The sequence below is a fragment of the Ananas comosus genome, linkage group 2 (genome assembly GCF_001540865.1).
Source record: "Ananas comosus cultivar F153 linkage group 2, ASM154086v1, whole genome shotgun sequence".
Classification (NCBI taxonomy): domain Eukaryota; kingdom Viridiplantae; phylum Streptophyta; class Magnoliopsida; order Poales; family Bromeliaceae; genus Ananas; species Ananas comosus.
This window is the reverse complement of record NC_033622.1, coordinates 10,728,634-10,745,556: the sequence shown is the minus strand read 5'-3', so window position 1 is coordinate 10,745,556 and position 16,923 is coordinate 10,728,634.

Here is a 16,923-nt window from a genome sequence, read left to right as displayed (position 1 = left end):
ATGAGTCGAACACAAGTTAAATTTCTCGGATCGATATTTTAATGAGCCAGATTAAATGAGCCGAACACGAGCGGCCTAGCTTCGTCGTGTTCGGCTTGCTAACACCCCTATATGTGATCCATTTTGTTTTACTGACTGATTCCGGTCTATTTTGTTATGATAAGTTACGAATTCGACGTTCGGGATTCAGACAGTGTGTTTTGAGTAAAAAAAAAAAAAAAAAAAAAAAAAGTTATCAGAGATTTCGGAAAATATGAAGTAATAGTTCAATTTATAAAAATAAATGCAATAGAACGACAAGACAACTAAATATTCATAAGCTATTCGTAAACACGTATAGGATTGTAAGTAAGAAAATAATAAAATCTAATTTCATATTAATTTAGAAATTCACAATTTTTAATTGAAACGTTTAAACTATAGAATTTGCATCAAAGGCGTATGTATGGATCCAAAGGGCTACAGTTTTTTTCCTAAGGTATATAATTTGCCCTAATTTTATCAAATTTACCAGGAAGAATTTATTTTTTAGACCAGTGCAGACACCACGGTAAGCGTTAAGCGAGTAAGGTGGAGGCGCTGGAATAAGTTGAATATGATAATCATTCACCGTGTCTACAAAAATAAATGTATTACAAAAAATATAATATTAAAAGGGAATATATTGTGTGGCACTGATATGACACCTGCGTGACTAGGAATAGACCAAATAGTAATTATTTTGAGGACGACAAATGCAAAAAAAAAAAAAAAAAAAAAAAACCTAATAAATACTTTGTGCTCTTGTAAAAATAAGTCGGCCGACGCATTAGGCTGATGGTGTTTTTCATACGAATGCTTTGGTTTTTAACATCAAAAAAACTTTTTTTCTTTTTGTTAAATAGCTTTTTCACTTTTTATCTTAAATGATTATTTGCTTATTTTAGTATACTTTAAACATGATTAGATATATTTTTGTAATAAATTTTTCAATTTTTGGAAGGCTAAAACTATAATATATGTAAAAGTTTGGCCATTAAAATATCTTAGATTAGAAGAACATGAAATGAACAATTTCTTCTTCTTCTTTTTTTGCCTTTTTGGCCCCTGTTCCGGTTTAAACGTAAAAAATTGGAAGCTCGAACCCTATTTATAAACTGAGTTAGCCGAACTATTACGCCAAAATAGATATGTAACAGATCGGATTCGGAACGGATTTTCAAAAACCCGAACCCGAACCCGACTCTAAACCCGAACCCGAACCGAACTCGAACCGACGGATTTTAAAAATCCATTCCAAACCCGAACCCGGCGAAAAATCCAAAACCCGAACCAAACCCGAACCCGAAATTTTAACCTGAAACTATTATTTCTTTTTTCAATATTTCAAAATATATTAATTAAATCTAAATTTTTAAAATACAAATTCAAATATAACATCAATTTTTATATATATATTATATATAATACAAAAATAAATTCGGGGTTCGGGTTCGGGTTCGGGTTCGGATTGGGTACAGTCAAAATCCAAATCCGAATTCATATCCGTTAGTTTCTATTTTTGATATTCCTATTCGAATCTATATCCATTTAGTATCGAATTATATCCGTTTCATTCGGGTTAGGGTTCGAATTAATTTCGGATATCCATACCCATTGACATCCCTACGTCAAACAGAAAACTCGAAAATTTTTTATTCGGTTTGACAATTCAGTCAATTTGAGCCTTTTCTGAAAATTTAAACAATTATACTCAATTTAATTTATATAGAAAATAATAACAAAAAATTTGTTAGTTTAAATAATTTTTTTAATATTTTAAAAGATAATAATATATATATATATATATATATATATATAAAATTCAATTTTTAGTCTAATCGGTTAATTCGACGGGTTCGGGTTTCTAGTTAGACACCGGCCCGAACCGAACATCAAAAATTGAAAACTTAGGTTAAGCCTAATCCTTTAAATCGAAAAAACCGATTAAATAGAACTTTTTTTTTGACCGAATTAGATCAGTTCGATTCGGTAATTCAGTTTTAACTGAGGCATACAAGGACAAAGTAGGTTCGCGGCAATAGTACAGGGACCATCCATACATATTACCCAAATATTTAATGCTTCTTCGTCCTCTATACCAAAACCTTACATTATTTTAAGAGAAAACTTCAAATACCATCATTGTTATTATTATTATTTTTTTTTTTTGAGAGATAGATAGCACGCTACCTGTTTCGTTTATTCTATTTAAAAATAAACTTAGCTTGAAATGTGAATCAACTAGGATTCGAATTTGGGACCTCGAGTACCAACCATCAAGCCCTTAGCCACTTTCTCTAGGGAACCATCATTGTAACTTTTCACTTTTTCACTTTAATATCATATGATTTAAAGTGTATTATTTTCGTACCTGGTGATTTTAATTTTTTTTTTTTTTTGTTATCTTCTACACTAATTTCTGTCACTAAATTAGTGACAAAGTTAAAAATAAAGAATGCTAAAGTGAATATTCGATAAACTGTAGAGGAGGTATCTAAAGTTTTTTTGTATATGATTTAACGAAAAGTTAACGAAGAGGATGACAAAAAGAGAAAAATAAAATTATCGGATACTAAATTGATACACTCTAAATCATAGGGTACTCAAGTTAAAAAAAAAAACAAAACCTATTTTAATTAAGATATGTTTTTGCAAATGTTGGAAATAATAGGGCAGCGGAAACTTACAAACCGGATAGCGAACGTATCCGGGAACCCGAATCAGATCGGATTGCTTGTTTTACAAGCCTTCTTGGATCGCCCTTGTCTCGATGCTTCTGGATCTCCCACGTTTCTCGCCTTCTCCTTCGCCAACGCTTTACGCCACGGATCGGATGCGGATCTGATGCGACGGATGCCGATCGAAGAGGGCTACCAGAGTCCTCTTCTATGTCCACACTCTAAAACCCCGGGAACGTAGGTGGAAATCTCAGAGAGGAAGAAGAGAGAGAATAATGGAATATTAAATTAATTCAAATACCAATCGTCTCAGATGGGAGAAACAAGGGGACGTATTTATAAAATAACGGAACCTCTAAATATCCTGAATCTCACAAAGAGATTAGGATAAGAACTAGGATATGATAGATATCCTCTAGTAGATATGTTTCTTAACTGATAAGAAATATATAATTTATTATTATCCTAAACCCATTAGGATAAATCACAATCCACATCTTAAGTGAATCGGGTTAAATCAAGACCCGCCAATGTGGACACACCACATGGCTACAATCTCCCACTTGGCCACATTGGCCAATTCTCTCTTATTCATTCATCTCTTCATACGGGTAATGAAGCGTGCGACCTGACGAAAAGAAACACATGCAGAAGTGCTATATCAAGTCACCACCCAACTAACATAGCACATCACTGACTTAATTCGTCTATGCCCTAGACGTTTCAACACACACCGGATCAAGCATCACAAAGTCCCTCTCCTGTAATGACAGGGCTCGACCCCACCGTTATTTCTCGTACTCATGATTATCTCAAGTAACATAACGGAGATAACCGCCCGGGCAATGAGTCACAAGACTTAAGTAGTGTGTTATCGAAACATCTTGCTCAGCCCCTCACGTTAATCCGTATTGGTCGAAGCACTTTACTAGACATGCTCCGCGAGATCGTATTTTCTGATGACCCTGAGACACTAATTTAGTTACTTTGGACCTCCACTTCATAACGTAGTTCTAAGTTGAGGGCACAAAAGGGTTAGTGCTCACACAGTGACATCGAGGGAAGAACTTATGTCATTCTACTAACTGATCGACAAGCACATACAGTATGATATGTATGCTATGGCGGAGCTCCCACTCAATGGGTCATGTCACGCTCTAAAACGCCATACGAACCTTGGTCTAGGTACCACTAAGGTATCTAATCACCACAACTCAAGTCATCTCTCTAACCTGAGCATTTAGGTTCGGCTACTATACAGGCTCGATATGAAATTTCATCAAAATTCATATCCGACTCTTGAGAGTCTCATCTTAAACTAATTAAGGCGACTTTAAATTATATCAACGCTTCATTCATAACATATATGAACAAAATAATCATATTACAACTACTCAAGTTTAATATGATTATCTAGTCTCATCCTGCTCACCACTTAGGTGCCAGGGCGATCACCCATGTGAGTGGGCTGATCTGAGCCTGATGACTTAACGAATATCTGCCTACTAATATCAATTACGCTATCTCATTAAAAGGAGAAAAACATATTTTCATTAATAAAGCGTAAGAAATAAAGTAATGTCCATATCAAAACCTACGAAGATCCAAACTCTTAACGTGGGTCAGGAATATATCCCTGGCTATCGGCTTGGTCAACGGATCAGCCACCATCCTAGTGGTGGAGATGTGTCTAAGAATGATCTCGCCTAGCTTGATCATCTCTCGAATGTAGTGAAAACGGATATCAATATGCTTAGTCATGCCATGATATTTTGGATCTTTCACATACTCCATGGCAGCCATGCTGTCAGAGAACATCTCAACAGGTTCATTTGCTCGAGTCACGATGTCGAGGTGCTGGAGAAATCTCCTCAGCCAAACAGCCTCCTGAACGGCCGCTGAACAAGCAACGTACTCCGCTTCCATGGTTGACAAGGCAATACAGCTCTGCTTCTTACTGCACCAGAAAATTGCACCACCTCCAAACATAAACACATAGCCTGAAGTGGACCTGCGCTCATCTCTATCACCACCCCAATCAGCATCACTATATCCTTTCAATCTCAAGTCCCCACCTTGAAAACAGAGAACGAGATCACTGATTCCTTTTAAATATCGAAGGATTCTCTTGACCGCTTGCCAATGAATAGGTCCTGGGTTGCTCTGGTAACGATTTACCAAGCTAACAGCAAAGCAAATGTCAGGTCGAGTACACATCATAGCATACATCAAACTGCCAATTGCACTCGCATAAGGAACCCTACTCATTTGCTCCTTCTCTTTATCCGTTTTAGGGCACTGATCAAGACTCAGAGTGTGATTCTTTTCCACTGGAGTGTCAACAGGCTTACAATGATGCATCCTAAAATGCTCTAGAATCTTTTTAATATAAGTTTCTTGAGACAAACCAAAAAACTTTCTAGGGCGATCACGGAAAACCTTCACTCCAAGCACATAGCTCGCCTCACCCATGTCTTTCATTTCAAAATTGAGAGACAACCACTCCTTAGTGGTATTAATTAACTCCATGTCATTTCCAGCCAATAGTATATCGTCGACGTATAGAGAGAGAAACAAAATCCCATTCTCTGTCTTCTTGACATATATACAGTGGTCCTCCTCTATCATGGACATACCGATAGAGGTGATGGCTTCATGAAACCTGAAATACCACTGTCTCGACGACTGCTTGAGACCTTAAATGGACTTTTAAGACGACAAACTTTGACTTCTTGACCTTTGAGTACAAAACCCTCAGGTTGATCCATATAGATCTCATCCGCCAATTCTCCATTGAGAAAAGCTGTCTTAACATCCATTTGGAACAATTCCAAATCTAGATGTGCCACTAAGGCTAGAATCAAACGAATAGAGGCAAATCGCACAACGGGAGCAAACGTCTCGTTGTAATCCACCCCTTGCCTCTGAGTGTAGCCCTTAGCCACGAGCCGAGCCTTGTATTTATCGATTGATCCATCCGCCTTGCGCTTAATTTTTAAAACCCATTTATTTCCAATAGACTTGCGCCCAGGCGGAAAGTCAACCAATTTCCATACTTGGTTCTTGCTCATGGAGTCCATCTCATCTTCATAGCAGCCATCCACTCACTGCAAGTTGACGTCTGTAATACTTCTTTATAAGAAGCAGGTTCATCATCATCGAGCGGAGTGCATATGAAAATATCCCCTTCGATCTCAAAATGTCGACGGGAAATATGTCCACGTTCAGTTCTGCGTAATGGAGGGTCTAATTTGCCGACTTTCAAGGATATGCTCTCACTCAAAGAAGCACTCCCACTAGCCGGAGGATCACTACCACTTCCTTCAGCAACTTCGGGAAGTGATCGATCACCCTCAACCGCAGATGGGGTAGCATCGTCCTGTAACTCATACAATCCGACGTCTCTTCGCATTTCACCAATGCTTGGAAAATCCCCTTCTAGGAATTCCACATCACGAGACTTAATCTCGGTCATACCACCATCTGGGTGTTCACCATACATCACATAGCCCTTCGAATTTTCAGGGTATCTGATGAACACATGCTTGCTCGCTCTAGGGCCGAGTTTCCCGAATCTATGTGAGAGGCTGTGAACATATCCAGCTGAACCCCAAGGACGTAAGTAGTGTAAACTTGTTTTTCTACCGCTCTACAACTCATATGGAGTAGATAGCACTGATTTGCTAGGGACTCGATTAAGGATGTAGGCTGTAGTCAAAAGAGCATCTCCCAAAAAATTTATAGGAAGTTGCGCTTGCGCCATCATTGACCTAACCATGTCTAATAGAGTACGGTTCCTTCACTCTGCAACACCATTTTGTTGCGGAGTATCAGGAATAGTGAGCTGTCTATTAATGCCTTTTTGCTCACAGTAAGTCTTGAACTGATCAGACAACTACTCACGACCTCAGTCAGTGCGAAGCACCTTTACACTTCTTTCTATTTGATTCTCAGCCTCCGGAACGAAGCGCTTAAAGCAATCTAAAGCTTCAGATCGGCGAGAAAGCAAATACACATATCCATAACGGGAATAGTCATCAATGAATGTGAGAAAATAGTAAGCACCATGCCGGGCCCTCACATTCATTGGCCCACAAATGTCTGAGTGGATTAGCTCTAAAGGATGAGAGGCACGAGTAACCTTACCGAAAGGCTTTCTACATGCCTTCCCAGCCAGACAAGGCTCGCACACAGATAGGTCAACTTTGGCGAGAGACCCCAAAAGGCCTTCTCGAGCCAGTTTATTCATTCTTTCTTGACCTATATGGCCTAATCTGGCATGCCATTTAACAGATTCATCACAGAGAGTAGAAGAAGAAGAAGCAAATGCAAACGAATCATCCTCCAAATCTAATTTAAAGAAACCATCAACTAATGTACCAAATTCAAATAAAGTACCATGAAAGAAAATATCAAGGCGGTCTCTGTCAAAATGAAATGAATATCCTAGATGCAACAAAGCTAAAACTGAACATAGATTACATCAAATTCCGGGTGCATATAGCACGTCTTGAAGAAGTAAAGTGCGACCACCATGCAACTTGAGTTGGTACGAACCGACTCCAAGGACTTCTTCCTTCGTGTTATTCCCAAGGGTGACAAACTGTGTGCCAGACGGTACTCGATGATAATCTACGAACCCCACTCGAACTACGTGTTTGTTTGCTCCTGTGTCCACAATCCAATCAGGAAGAGAATGAGCTACTAAAGCATGAGAGCAAACAAAACAGTGTGAGTTGAGTGGTAGGGTTACCTTTTTTGGCTCAGGACAATTTCGAGCGAAATGACCCTTCTTCTTGCAATCGTAGCATATTAGCTTTGTAGCATCCTTATTGCCAGCGCGCTTGCCTCTGCAGCGCTTTCCAACTCTACCCTGAGGAGCTTGATTCCATTTCTTCTGCGCTCTATTGTTGTGATGCTTTTTGCGCTTGGGTGCAATCCCACTACACTTCTCGGAGCGTGCAACAAGAGCGACAGAACCGTTCACTTCTAAGTGCTCTGCCTCGAGCTCGAGATGGCGCGATATGTCATTAAATGTTTTAATGTTTTCGCTGTGTGTCATCAGGAGCTTCATCTGGGACCATTCAGTATCAGGCAGTGAACGAATCACTGCTAGAACTTGTTGCTCATCAGTGAGCTCGTTTCCAGCAGTCTTAAGGTCCCGAATCATGGCGCTCATCACACGAAGGTGCTCAGCCATTGAATGCTTCGGGTCTTTAATATACTGTAGAAATTTGAGATTCAAGGCACGTAGCCTCGTAGATGAAGTTTGACCAAAAGTAATCTTCAGATTGTCCCACATGTCCTTGGCAGTTTCAAAGATGTCAAACTGTCCAATGAGGTCGTCTTGCATGGCACACAACAAAGTATACCGAGCAGTTCGATCCTCCTTGACCCATTTGTTATAGATCTCTTTATCATGCTCAGAAGCAGTGCGTTCAGCAGGCAGAACTCTTTTGACAGAAAGGGTTTCTAGAACCCCTTGTTCATTGAGCATGTATTACATTTTCCTATGCTAGATATCATAATTCTTTCTATCTAGCTTATCACCCCTGGTGAGATTAGCTATAATGTTCTTGAAAGTCATTTCACTACATTCGAAAAATAGATTTGGACATCAGGCACATATTCCAAAAAAAAAATTAACAAGATTGAAACATTATCCCCGACACAACGAGATCGAAGACTTCGCTATACTCGTAATCATCACCCAGGTGCCGATTCAAATATTACAAACTCATTAATTTTCTATTAATTTTGAAACTTATCCAAAAATTGGAACTCATCCATTTTAAAGAGCACATCTTTTCTTTAAAAGAATTTATGTACGGATAATATTATCACACAGATAAAAATAAGTACTTATACCAAAATTTAATTTGAAAAACGTCGATGCTGCGCAAAACACATTCCTTTACATGGCCTTAATTATTACATCACTTTTTGCATAATTAAAACCTACTACATCACTACAAGATGTACATCAGAAAATGAATATTCTACAGGAATGCTGCATATGTCGAACCCGTCTTTCCAAAATTAAATTTTGTTAAAAAAAATATCGAAATCACATAAGTACTTATATGCCAAAAGATACACAATCATGCAAGCAAACTATGCTACATAAACATCCACATAGGATAAATAAAACGAAAAACGCATGCATGTTCCAAAAAACGGCATAAAAAATAAATATATTCCAAAAAAATATGCAGGAAATAAAAAATATCCACATAGTTTTTTTTTTTTTTGAACCGCGCGCGGCTCGCAGGCCCCCCGCACTGTTGCGGGGTACCAACCCGCAGCAGGCGGGGCCCGTGCAGCGGACCGGGCCACGCGGAACTGGCGTGCGCGCCCCGCCCCCGCAGCGGGCTGGGCCCAAGCGCGGAGCGGATGCGGGGTTGTGCGGTCCCGCCACGGGCCTTGGCAGTAGGGTGTGGGCGGGCGCGCCCGCTTCCGCAGCTGGCGGGCGCGCGGACGGGCTCGGAGCGCCCCGCTCCCACAGCGGGCAGGAACCGCGCGGAGTGGGCAGGGCGGCCACCGCTCCTTGCAGCCGCATGTGGTGGCTCGCGCAGTGCTTGCGCGGCTGCGCCTTGCTCCCACAGCGGGCTGGGCCCGCGCAAGTGCGCGGCCGCGCGTAGCAGGTGGAAACCCGCGCGGGTGCGCGCTCGCGCCCGCAGCAGGCCGATGCCCGCGCGATGCGATGCATCGCGGCATGCGCCCCCCGTACGCAGCCGCGGCCAAGCGCGCGTGCGCGTGAAACGAATGTACAGTGACGCGCCGCGCCACAGGGGCCGGCCCGCTCAGTGCGCACGGGTGCGCGCCCGCGCCCGCAGCGGGTCGTGTCGAGCCCTTGGCCATCGGCAGCAAAAAAAATTTTAATTCTAATTTCAATGCACAAAGCAGAGAAAGAAAAAAAAAATTACAACGGAAAAATAATCGCATATTTTTATAATCAATTTTAGGAGAAAACTAAAACGAATTTAGTTTTTTCTTTTATCCTTTCAATCGATTTCACATAGAAAATGAAAAAATTGTAGAACCAATCTACCAAAAAAAATTGATCAACGAATGCGATTTAAAAAACATCACAGGCATGATCACAAGGCGAAAACAAGCACACATGCTCTGATACCAATTGTTGGAAATAATAGGGCAGCGGAAACTTACAAACCGGATAGCCAACGTATCCGGAAACCCGAATCGGATCGGATTGCTTGTTTTACAAGCCTTCTTGGATCGTCCTTGTCTCGATGCTTTTGGATCTCCCACGTTTCTCGCCTTCTCCTTCGCGTACGCCTTACGCCACGGATCGGATGCGGATCTGATGCAACGGATGCCGATCGAAGAGGGCTACCAAAGTCCTCTTCTATGTCCACACTCCAAAACCCCGGAAACGTAGGTGGAAATCCCAGAAAGGAAGAAGAGAGAGAATAATGGAATATTGAATTAATTCGAATATCAATCGTCTCAGATGGGAGAAACAAGAGGACGTATTTATAGAATAACGGAACCCCTAAATATCCTGAATCTCATATAGATTAGGATAAGGATCAGGATATCTATTAACATATAATAGATATCCACTAGTAAATATATTTCTTAACTGATAAAAAATATATAATTTATTATTATTCTAAACCTATTAGGATAAATTACAATCCACATCTTAAATGGATCGGGTTAAATCAAGACCCGTCAATGTGGACACACCACATGACTACAACAAACATTTTGGGTTATTGGACGGAGTTGTCTGGTAACGCGGAGAGAATCTCGTTAAATGCTTCCTAAGAATATTGCAAAGCTCCCCATGTTGTCTAATTAATTAATTAATTAAGCATTTCGAAACATATTGCATACGTAGCAATAGTACATCTCGGCTAGACAACTTTGTTTCTTAATTTTGTCCTTTTCTCGGACTTTTGTACGAATTTTTTAGGTGTAAACTCGGAGCAACATGTTGTAAGCTCTTACGTACGTAGCAATGATCGTGAGGTAATATGCATTTTACTATTTTATTAGCATTTGTTTTTGTTTAGGCGTCCTTGGGGTTATCTGGTAGGTCCTATGGGGTGGAGACGATGGGATCGGTCCATAAATTTTATTTCCTTTTGTATATTTCGCTCAAAGAGTTGAAAGGAGATAATGCATCAAGCTATTCGCAAGGATAAATTTGATTCTTTTTCCCAAAAATCTAAGATGAGAGAGAATTCTAGGAGAGCCGCCAACTCCAACTCGTTTTATATGGAATGATATTATTACCTATGTAGTTTATTCAGTTAGATGTATATGCCAACTCAATCTGCAGCATAATAATAGTGGAAGCACCACCAAAATATAACAGCTGCAGACCGGCCACATAACTTAAGATTAAAAGTTTAGGTATGTTCCATGTTAATATTAATATTCTTAAAACATTACAAAATTTTACAAACAACTCATAATTTTAAACATTCCAAATCTTTTCAGGAGATCAACACTACTATTATAATTTATTTATTTTGGGTATAAACTCCGTAAAAATTTTCAAAAATCGCCTTATTAACTATAATAACCCAACTATTACGATAGTCGGCTAAGGACTTAATAGTTGGTATCCAAAATTCAAATTCGAAACTCAATTACTTTATATTTTTAATTAATTTTATTTTGAAAAAAAATGAATAAACAAATAGTTGCTATATTTCTCTCTATAAAAAAATGCTAAAACTATAATAACCCAATTGAAGCGCTAAACTAGAGCATGTTTCACTGTTTGTTTCACCGAAAGTGATGGTTAGATTCAAATAGGCTTTCACATGAATTAAAATTTAGATAAAAATTAATTTTTTTCTGCTGCTTGCTTGTGTTGATGTAAAATTAAAATTTTTCAGTTCGTCTTACTGTTTGGCAGAAAGTAAAGAACGTAAAAGTTAGAGATATTAAAGAATATTGGTTAATATTTTACTATTTGTTTATTCTTTTTTTTCCTCTTGTAATTAATTTCAACCTGATTTCAACCGAATGTAAAATTACTATAAATCAAACAACAAAAGCGAACATTTAAGATAAAAAATTAGTTTATTCAATTCCACTTTATGTAATAAAAAAAATAAAGCACAAGAAACTTTTTGCCCAGTCAAATTTTTTTAAAAAATAATTAAAAAGATATTTTTTTGAAAGAAAGATAATATATTATTTTTTTTGTTTATCTTTTTTTAAAAAATTAAACTGAGATGAAAAAAAAAATAATTAGATTTCGAATTTGAAATCTTGATACTAATCAATAAATTTTTTACCATCTGTGCGCTAGGAATGGACAGTGTGGCTACCAACGTTGCTAGTATAACGTGGGTCATGCCTACTGTGTTTCTTGTCCTCATAACATAAATGTAGTGTCCTCGTAACATAAAAAAATGTAGTGTCCTCGTAACATAAATGTAGCCTAACAAAAATGTATTTTAATGTTGATGAATGATTAGATCAAATGAACATTTGGTGCACAAACCACGTGACCTCACCTCTAACACGTCTAATAACTGATTTGGACGGTTTATAATAACTGATTTTTTTTTGTTAATAAACTCGACTCCATGGACACAGAACGTACAACATAAAACAGTATTCAACTTAGCGAATAGTTTTTTTTTTTAAAAAAAAAGAAATAATTCGTTACTTTATTTTATAAAAAAAAAAAAAAATTTACTCTCAATTAATAAAGGTTAGAAATATTATTATCTTATTATATAGCAGTTTAAAAGATTATTTTATATAAGAATATTTTTGTAATTAAACTAGGTCAAAATTTATAAAAAAATTTGATTAATATCCCAAATTAAGTGATAATTTGCAACTAATTTAAGTATTAATATAAAATTTGACTGATATCTCAAATTTAAGGCATTGATTTTAGGAATTTTAGAATTCTTCTAATTGAGGCATTAATTTAAACTTTCAGAATTTTAAAAATAGTAATAAATATGTTGAATTTAAATATTTAATATTTAAATTTAAATTTGAATAAGAGAAATTTTGTATTACTATTTTAACAAATTTAATGTTGATAATAATGAAATCAACATATAAAATTTGACTGATATCTCAAATTTAAGGCATTGATTTTAGGAATTTTAGAATTCTTCTAATTGAGGCATATATCTAAACTTTCAGAATTTTAAAAATAGTAATAAATATGTTGATTTTAAATATTTAATATTTAAATTTAAATTTGAATAAGAGAAATTTTGTATTACTATTTTAACAAATTTAATGTTGATAATAATGAAATCAACATATTTAATTTGTTTAAGAAACTTTTAAATTCCTTTAGTTTAGATATTAATTTTTATCACAAACTTTAAAAAATTTTGAATGTAGAAAAAAAAATAAATTCAACGTATTTAATATATTGTAATATATTTTAATAAAATATCTGTCGATTAAATGACAAAAATATCTATAGATTACGAATGTCAAAGGGTACGGATACCCATAATTTTATCTAAATCCGAATTAATATTGGAAAGCAAACGCGGTAGATTTATTTATGCTAAATAGATATAATTTTGGATATGGATATCAAAAATGAAAATCCGACATATTTAAATTCGAGGTCTGGATTTTGATTATATCTGATCCAAACCCGAAATCGACCGGAACCCAAATTTATTTTACGTTATATGTAATATATATAAATATTTGATGTTATATTTGAATATATATTTTAAAATTTTAGATTTAATTTAATATATTTTAAAATATTGTAAAGAGAAATAAATATTTTGGGTTCGGATTTTTAGATTCAGATTAAGGTTCGGGTTTTGAATTTTTAGTCAGATCTGGGTGTGGATATGATTTTCTAAAATTTGTCGGATTTGGGTTTGGGTTTGGATTTGGGTTCGGGTTTCAGGTTTGATAGTCAGATTCAAGTTCGGATTTTTGAAAATCAACCCCAAATACTGCCCTTTACATCTCTACTGATGAAGAGAAACGATAGAGAGAGAAAAAGAAAACAGAGAGAACAGGGATTTGATTTTTTATAGTGGATGTGTAAGATTACTAAATTATTCATGTATTAAAAGACAAAATATCATCTTTTAGGGCACCCGATAATCGACGCCCCTTTTAAAGTGATCTGCTATTGCAGGACACAATTTAAAAAAAATTAAATCTAAATTATTGAATAGAATTGAATGAACGGTACCAAAAAATACCAAGTATAGAAGCATAATCTCTTTTTAAAAAATTAAAAACAAGAATGATAAAATATAATATTATTAATATGATAATATATATTTATTATAATATAAATTTTTAATTTTGTTAAAATATTATTATATTTTTTTATTCGAATTAGAGTTAATAAAATTTTTATTAATAATTCATTTTTTTAATATAATATATTTTTATTATCCAAAAAATATTTTTTATGCATTCATGAGAAAGTTCATGTCTCATCTTATATTATATATGTAAATAAAAATAAATTTTTTTAATATGATGTGTAATAGATCTGTGTTAAACACGTGTTTATGGTGTGTTCGCATAGGATACAAGCGTATCTGACACAAACACGCCATGCTTATAAAAGTATCCTTGATACATAATTAATAGATAAATTGAGAAAAAATGTATGAAAATTTTTTAAAAATTTTAGCTCTTTCAAAAATAAACGTTTGAACTTTTAATTTTTTAGTAATTAATTTTTTAAAAAAAATTATATAAAATAGTTTAATATTTTTTAATTAAGATTATTAATTACAGAATAATTATTTTGGTCCTATTGTTTATAAATTTTATTATTCTAGTATTTTACTTAACGATAGTTTTAACGGCGAGATAAAAATAAAATGAAACAAAGTAATTAAGATACTCCAAAAGTCCAAATCACATAATATGACAATACAAATTAAGGCCCAGTTAAGCGAATCTTAAGAGCAGCTCCACTATAATTAGGTGCCTCTCTATGCTGTAGCAGAAATATAAAGAAAAACAGGAGCCAAGAGCGCTAAACTTTGTCGCCGCCGCCGCTGCCGCAGCCGCAAGATTCCCCGATGCTACGCCGGGCAACGCAGTTCCGGCTATTGTGCCGTGCGGCGCTGAGCAAGCGTAGAAAGATTGCAGTGGTACGCCTCGGAGGAGGGCAGAGGCGCCGCGGAAGGCGGCTTTTCATCGGATTGCTGCGGCGGCTGCGGCTGCGGTGCCTGGCCTTGCAGTACCGGCGTGCGGTGCGGCGGCTGCGGAAGCAGTGCGCCGCGATTCTGCGCGACGTGCTCGACGGGGCAGCGGCGCACTCCCGGGCCACCGTCGACTCGGCATACTTCGCGGCCGCCGCGACGGCCGCGCCGTTCATCCCCATCGCCCCGAGCTGCAACCTCTACTACTGTTCTATCCGGTGATTGCCGAACGAATCTGTCCCGATGTGCTAAAAATAGAAAAACTGTATGAATAAATAAAATTGTAATGCTTTGTTTTATTCCAAGTTTTTGATATATCTATATATATATATATATATATTGTGTATAGCTAGTAAGTTGAGAATATTTAGTAGTGGTGTATGTGCGAAATTTTAAGCTGTATAGTTAGCTGTATTTTTTGTATTTATAATAATAGTTATGTTGCTTAAAATCTGATGCCTTAATAAATTAAGGCCAATTTGCATAAAAAACCTACTAGTTTTGGACTTTTGCAAAATTAGGCCACCTTTTTCGTTTTTTCAGATTCGATCCGCTTTTTTAAAAAGATGCCCAAACTGCCTCTCTTTCAAAATGTATAAGAAGTACATGCATTAATTGTCTTGAAAAATACAACTGACAAATCATTATTATAGTTATCTTTTTCTTGAAAATTGAAATTCTCATTAACATACAAATAATAAAAGTAAAAAAAAAGAGAATAGAATACATCTTAAATGGTGCAACATCGTTTCAAATTGTGCAATATTTCTTTCAAATATTATAATATTTGTATAAACAGTGCAATTTTTGCACAATTTATATAATATTGCACAATTTTTATACTAAATTACGAATAATATAGTATACTACGCGCAAATAATATAGCATATTACAATATACTATAAAAATCATGCATTATATGTATAAACGGAGAATATTTTGCACTATTTGTACAAATATTTATACCATTTGCATAAATGTTGCACTATTATGAGATAATGTTGCACCATTTAGATGTTATGTTGCACTCTTTCTTTTTAAAAATTAAAATACATTATATATTAAATAAAGTGTTAAATTTTTTGAAAATGACAGCTACTAAGTCATAATTATATATACCTTTTTCAAAAGACGAGAATTCTCATTTAATTAAGATAAAATAAAAAATAAATTATCATTAATACAATTAAAAATTACAATATTAAAATGAAATAGTGCAACATTCTCTCTAATGTTGCACCATTTAAGAGGATGTTACACTATTTGAGAGAATGTTGCACTCTTTCATCTTATTAACAATACTTTACTTTTTTTATTTTGTCTTAAATGAGTATTCTCGTCTCTCAAGAAAGGTACATTCAATTATGACTTAACAGTTGTCATTTTCAAGAAATTGCACACTTTATTTAATAGATAAGCACTTTAATTTTTAAAAAGAAAGAATGCAACATACCATCTAAATGATGCAACATTCTCTCATAATAATATAATATATATACAAATGGTGTAAATATTTATACAAATAGTGCAAAATATGCACCGTTTATAATATAATGTATGATTTTTATAGTATTTTGTGATATGTTATATTATTTTTATATTATTTTCATATTATTTTCACGTAATATATTATATTATTCGTAATTTTGTATAAAAATCATTCAATATGTGTATTAACGATGCATATATTGCACTATATATATAAATATTGCACTATTTAGAAGAGAATATTGTACTATTTGAAACTATGTTGCACTCTCTTATTGTATTAATGATACTTTATTTTTTATTTTATCTTAATTAAATGAGAATTCTCGTCTTTGAGTAAAAGTACATATAATTATGACTTAACAGCTGTCATTTTCAAAAAATTTAACACTTTATTTAATATACAATACACTTTAATTTTTTTAAAAAAAGAGTGCAACATAACATCTAAATGGTTTAACATTATCTCATAATAGTGCAACATTTATACAAATGGTGTAAATATTTGTACAAATAGTGCAAAATATTTACTGTTTATATATATAATGCATGATTTTTATAATATATTGTAATATGTT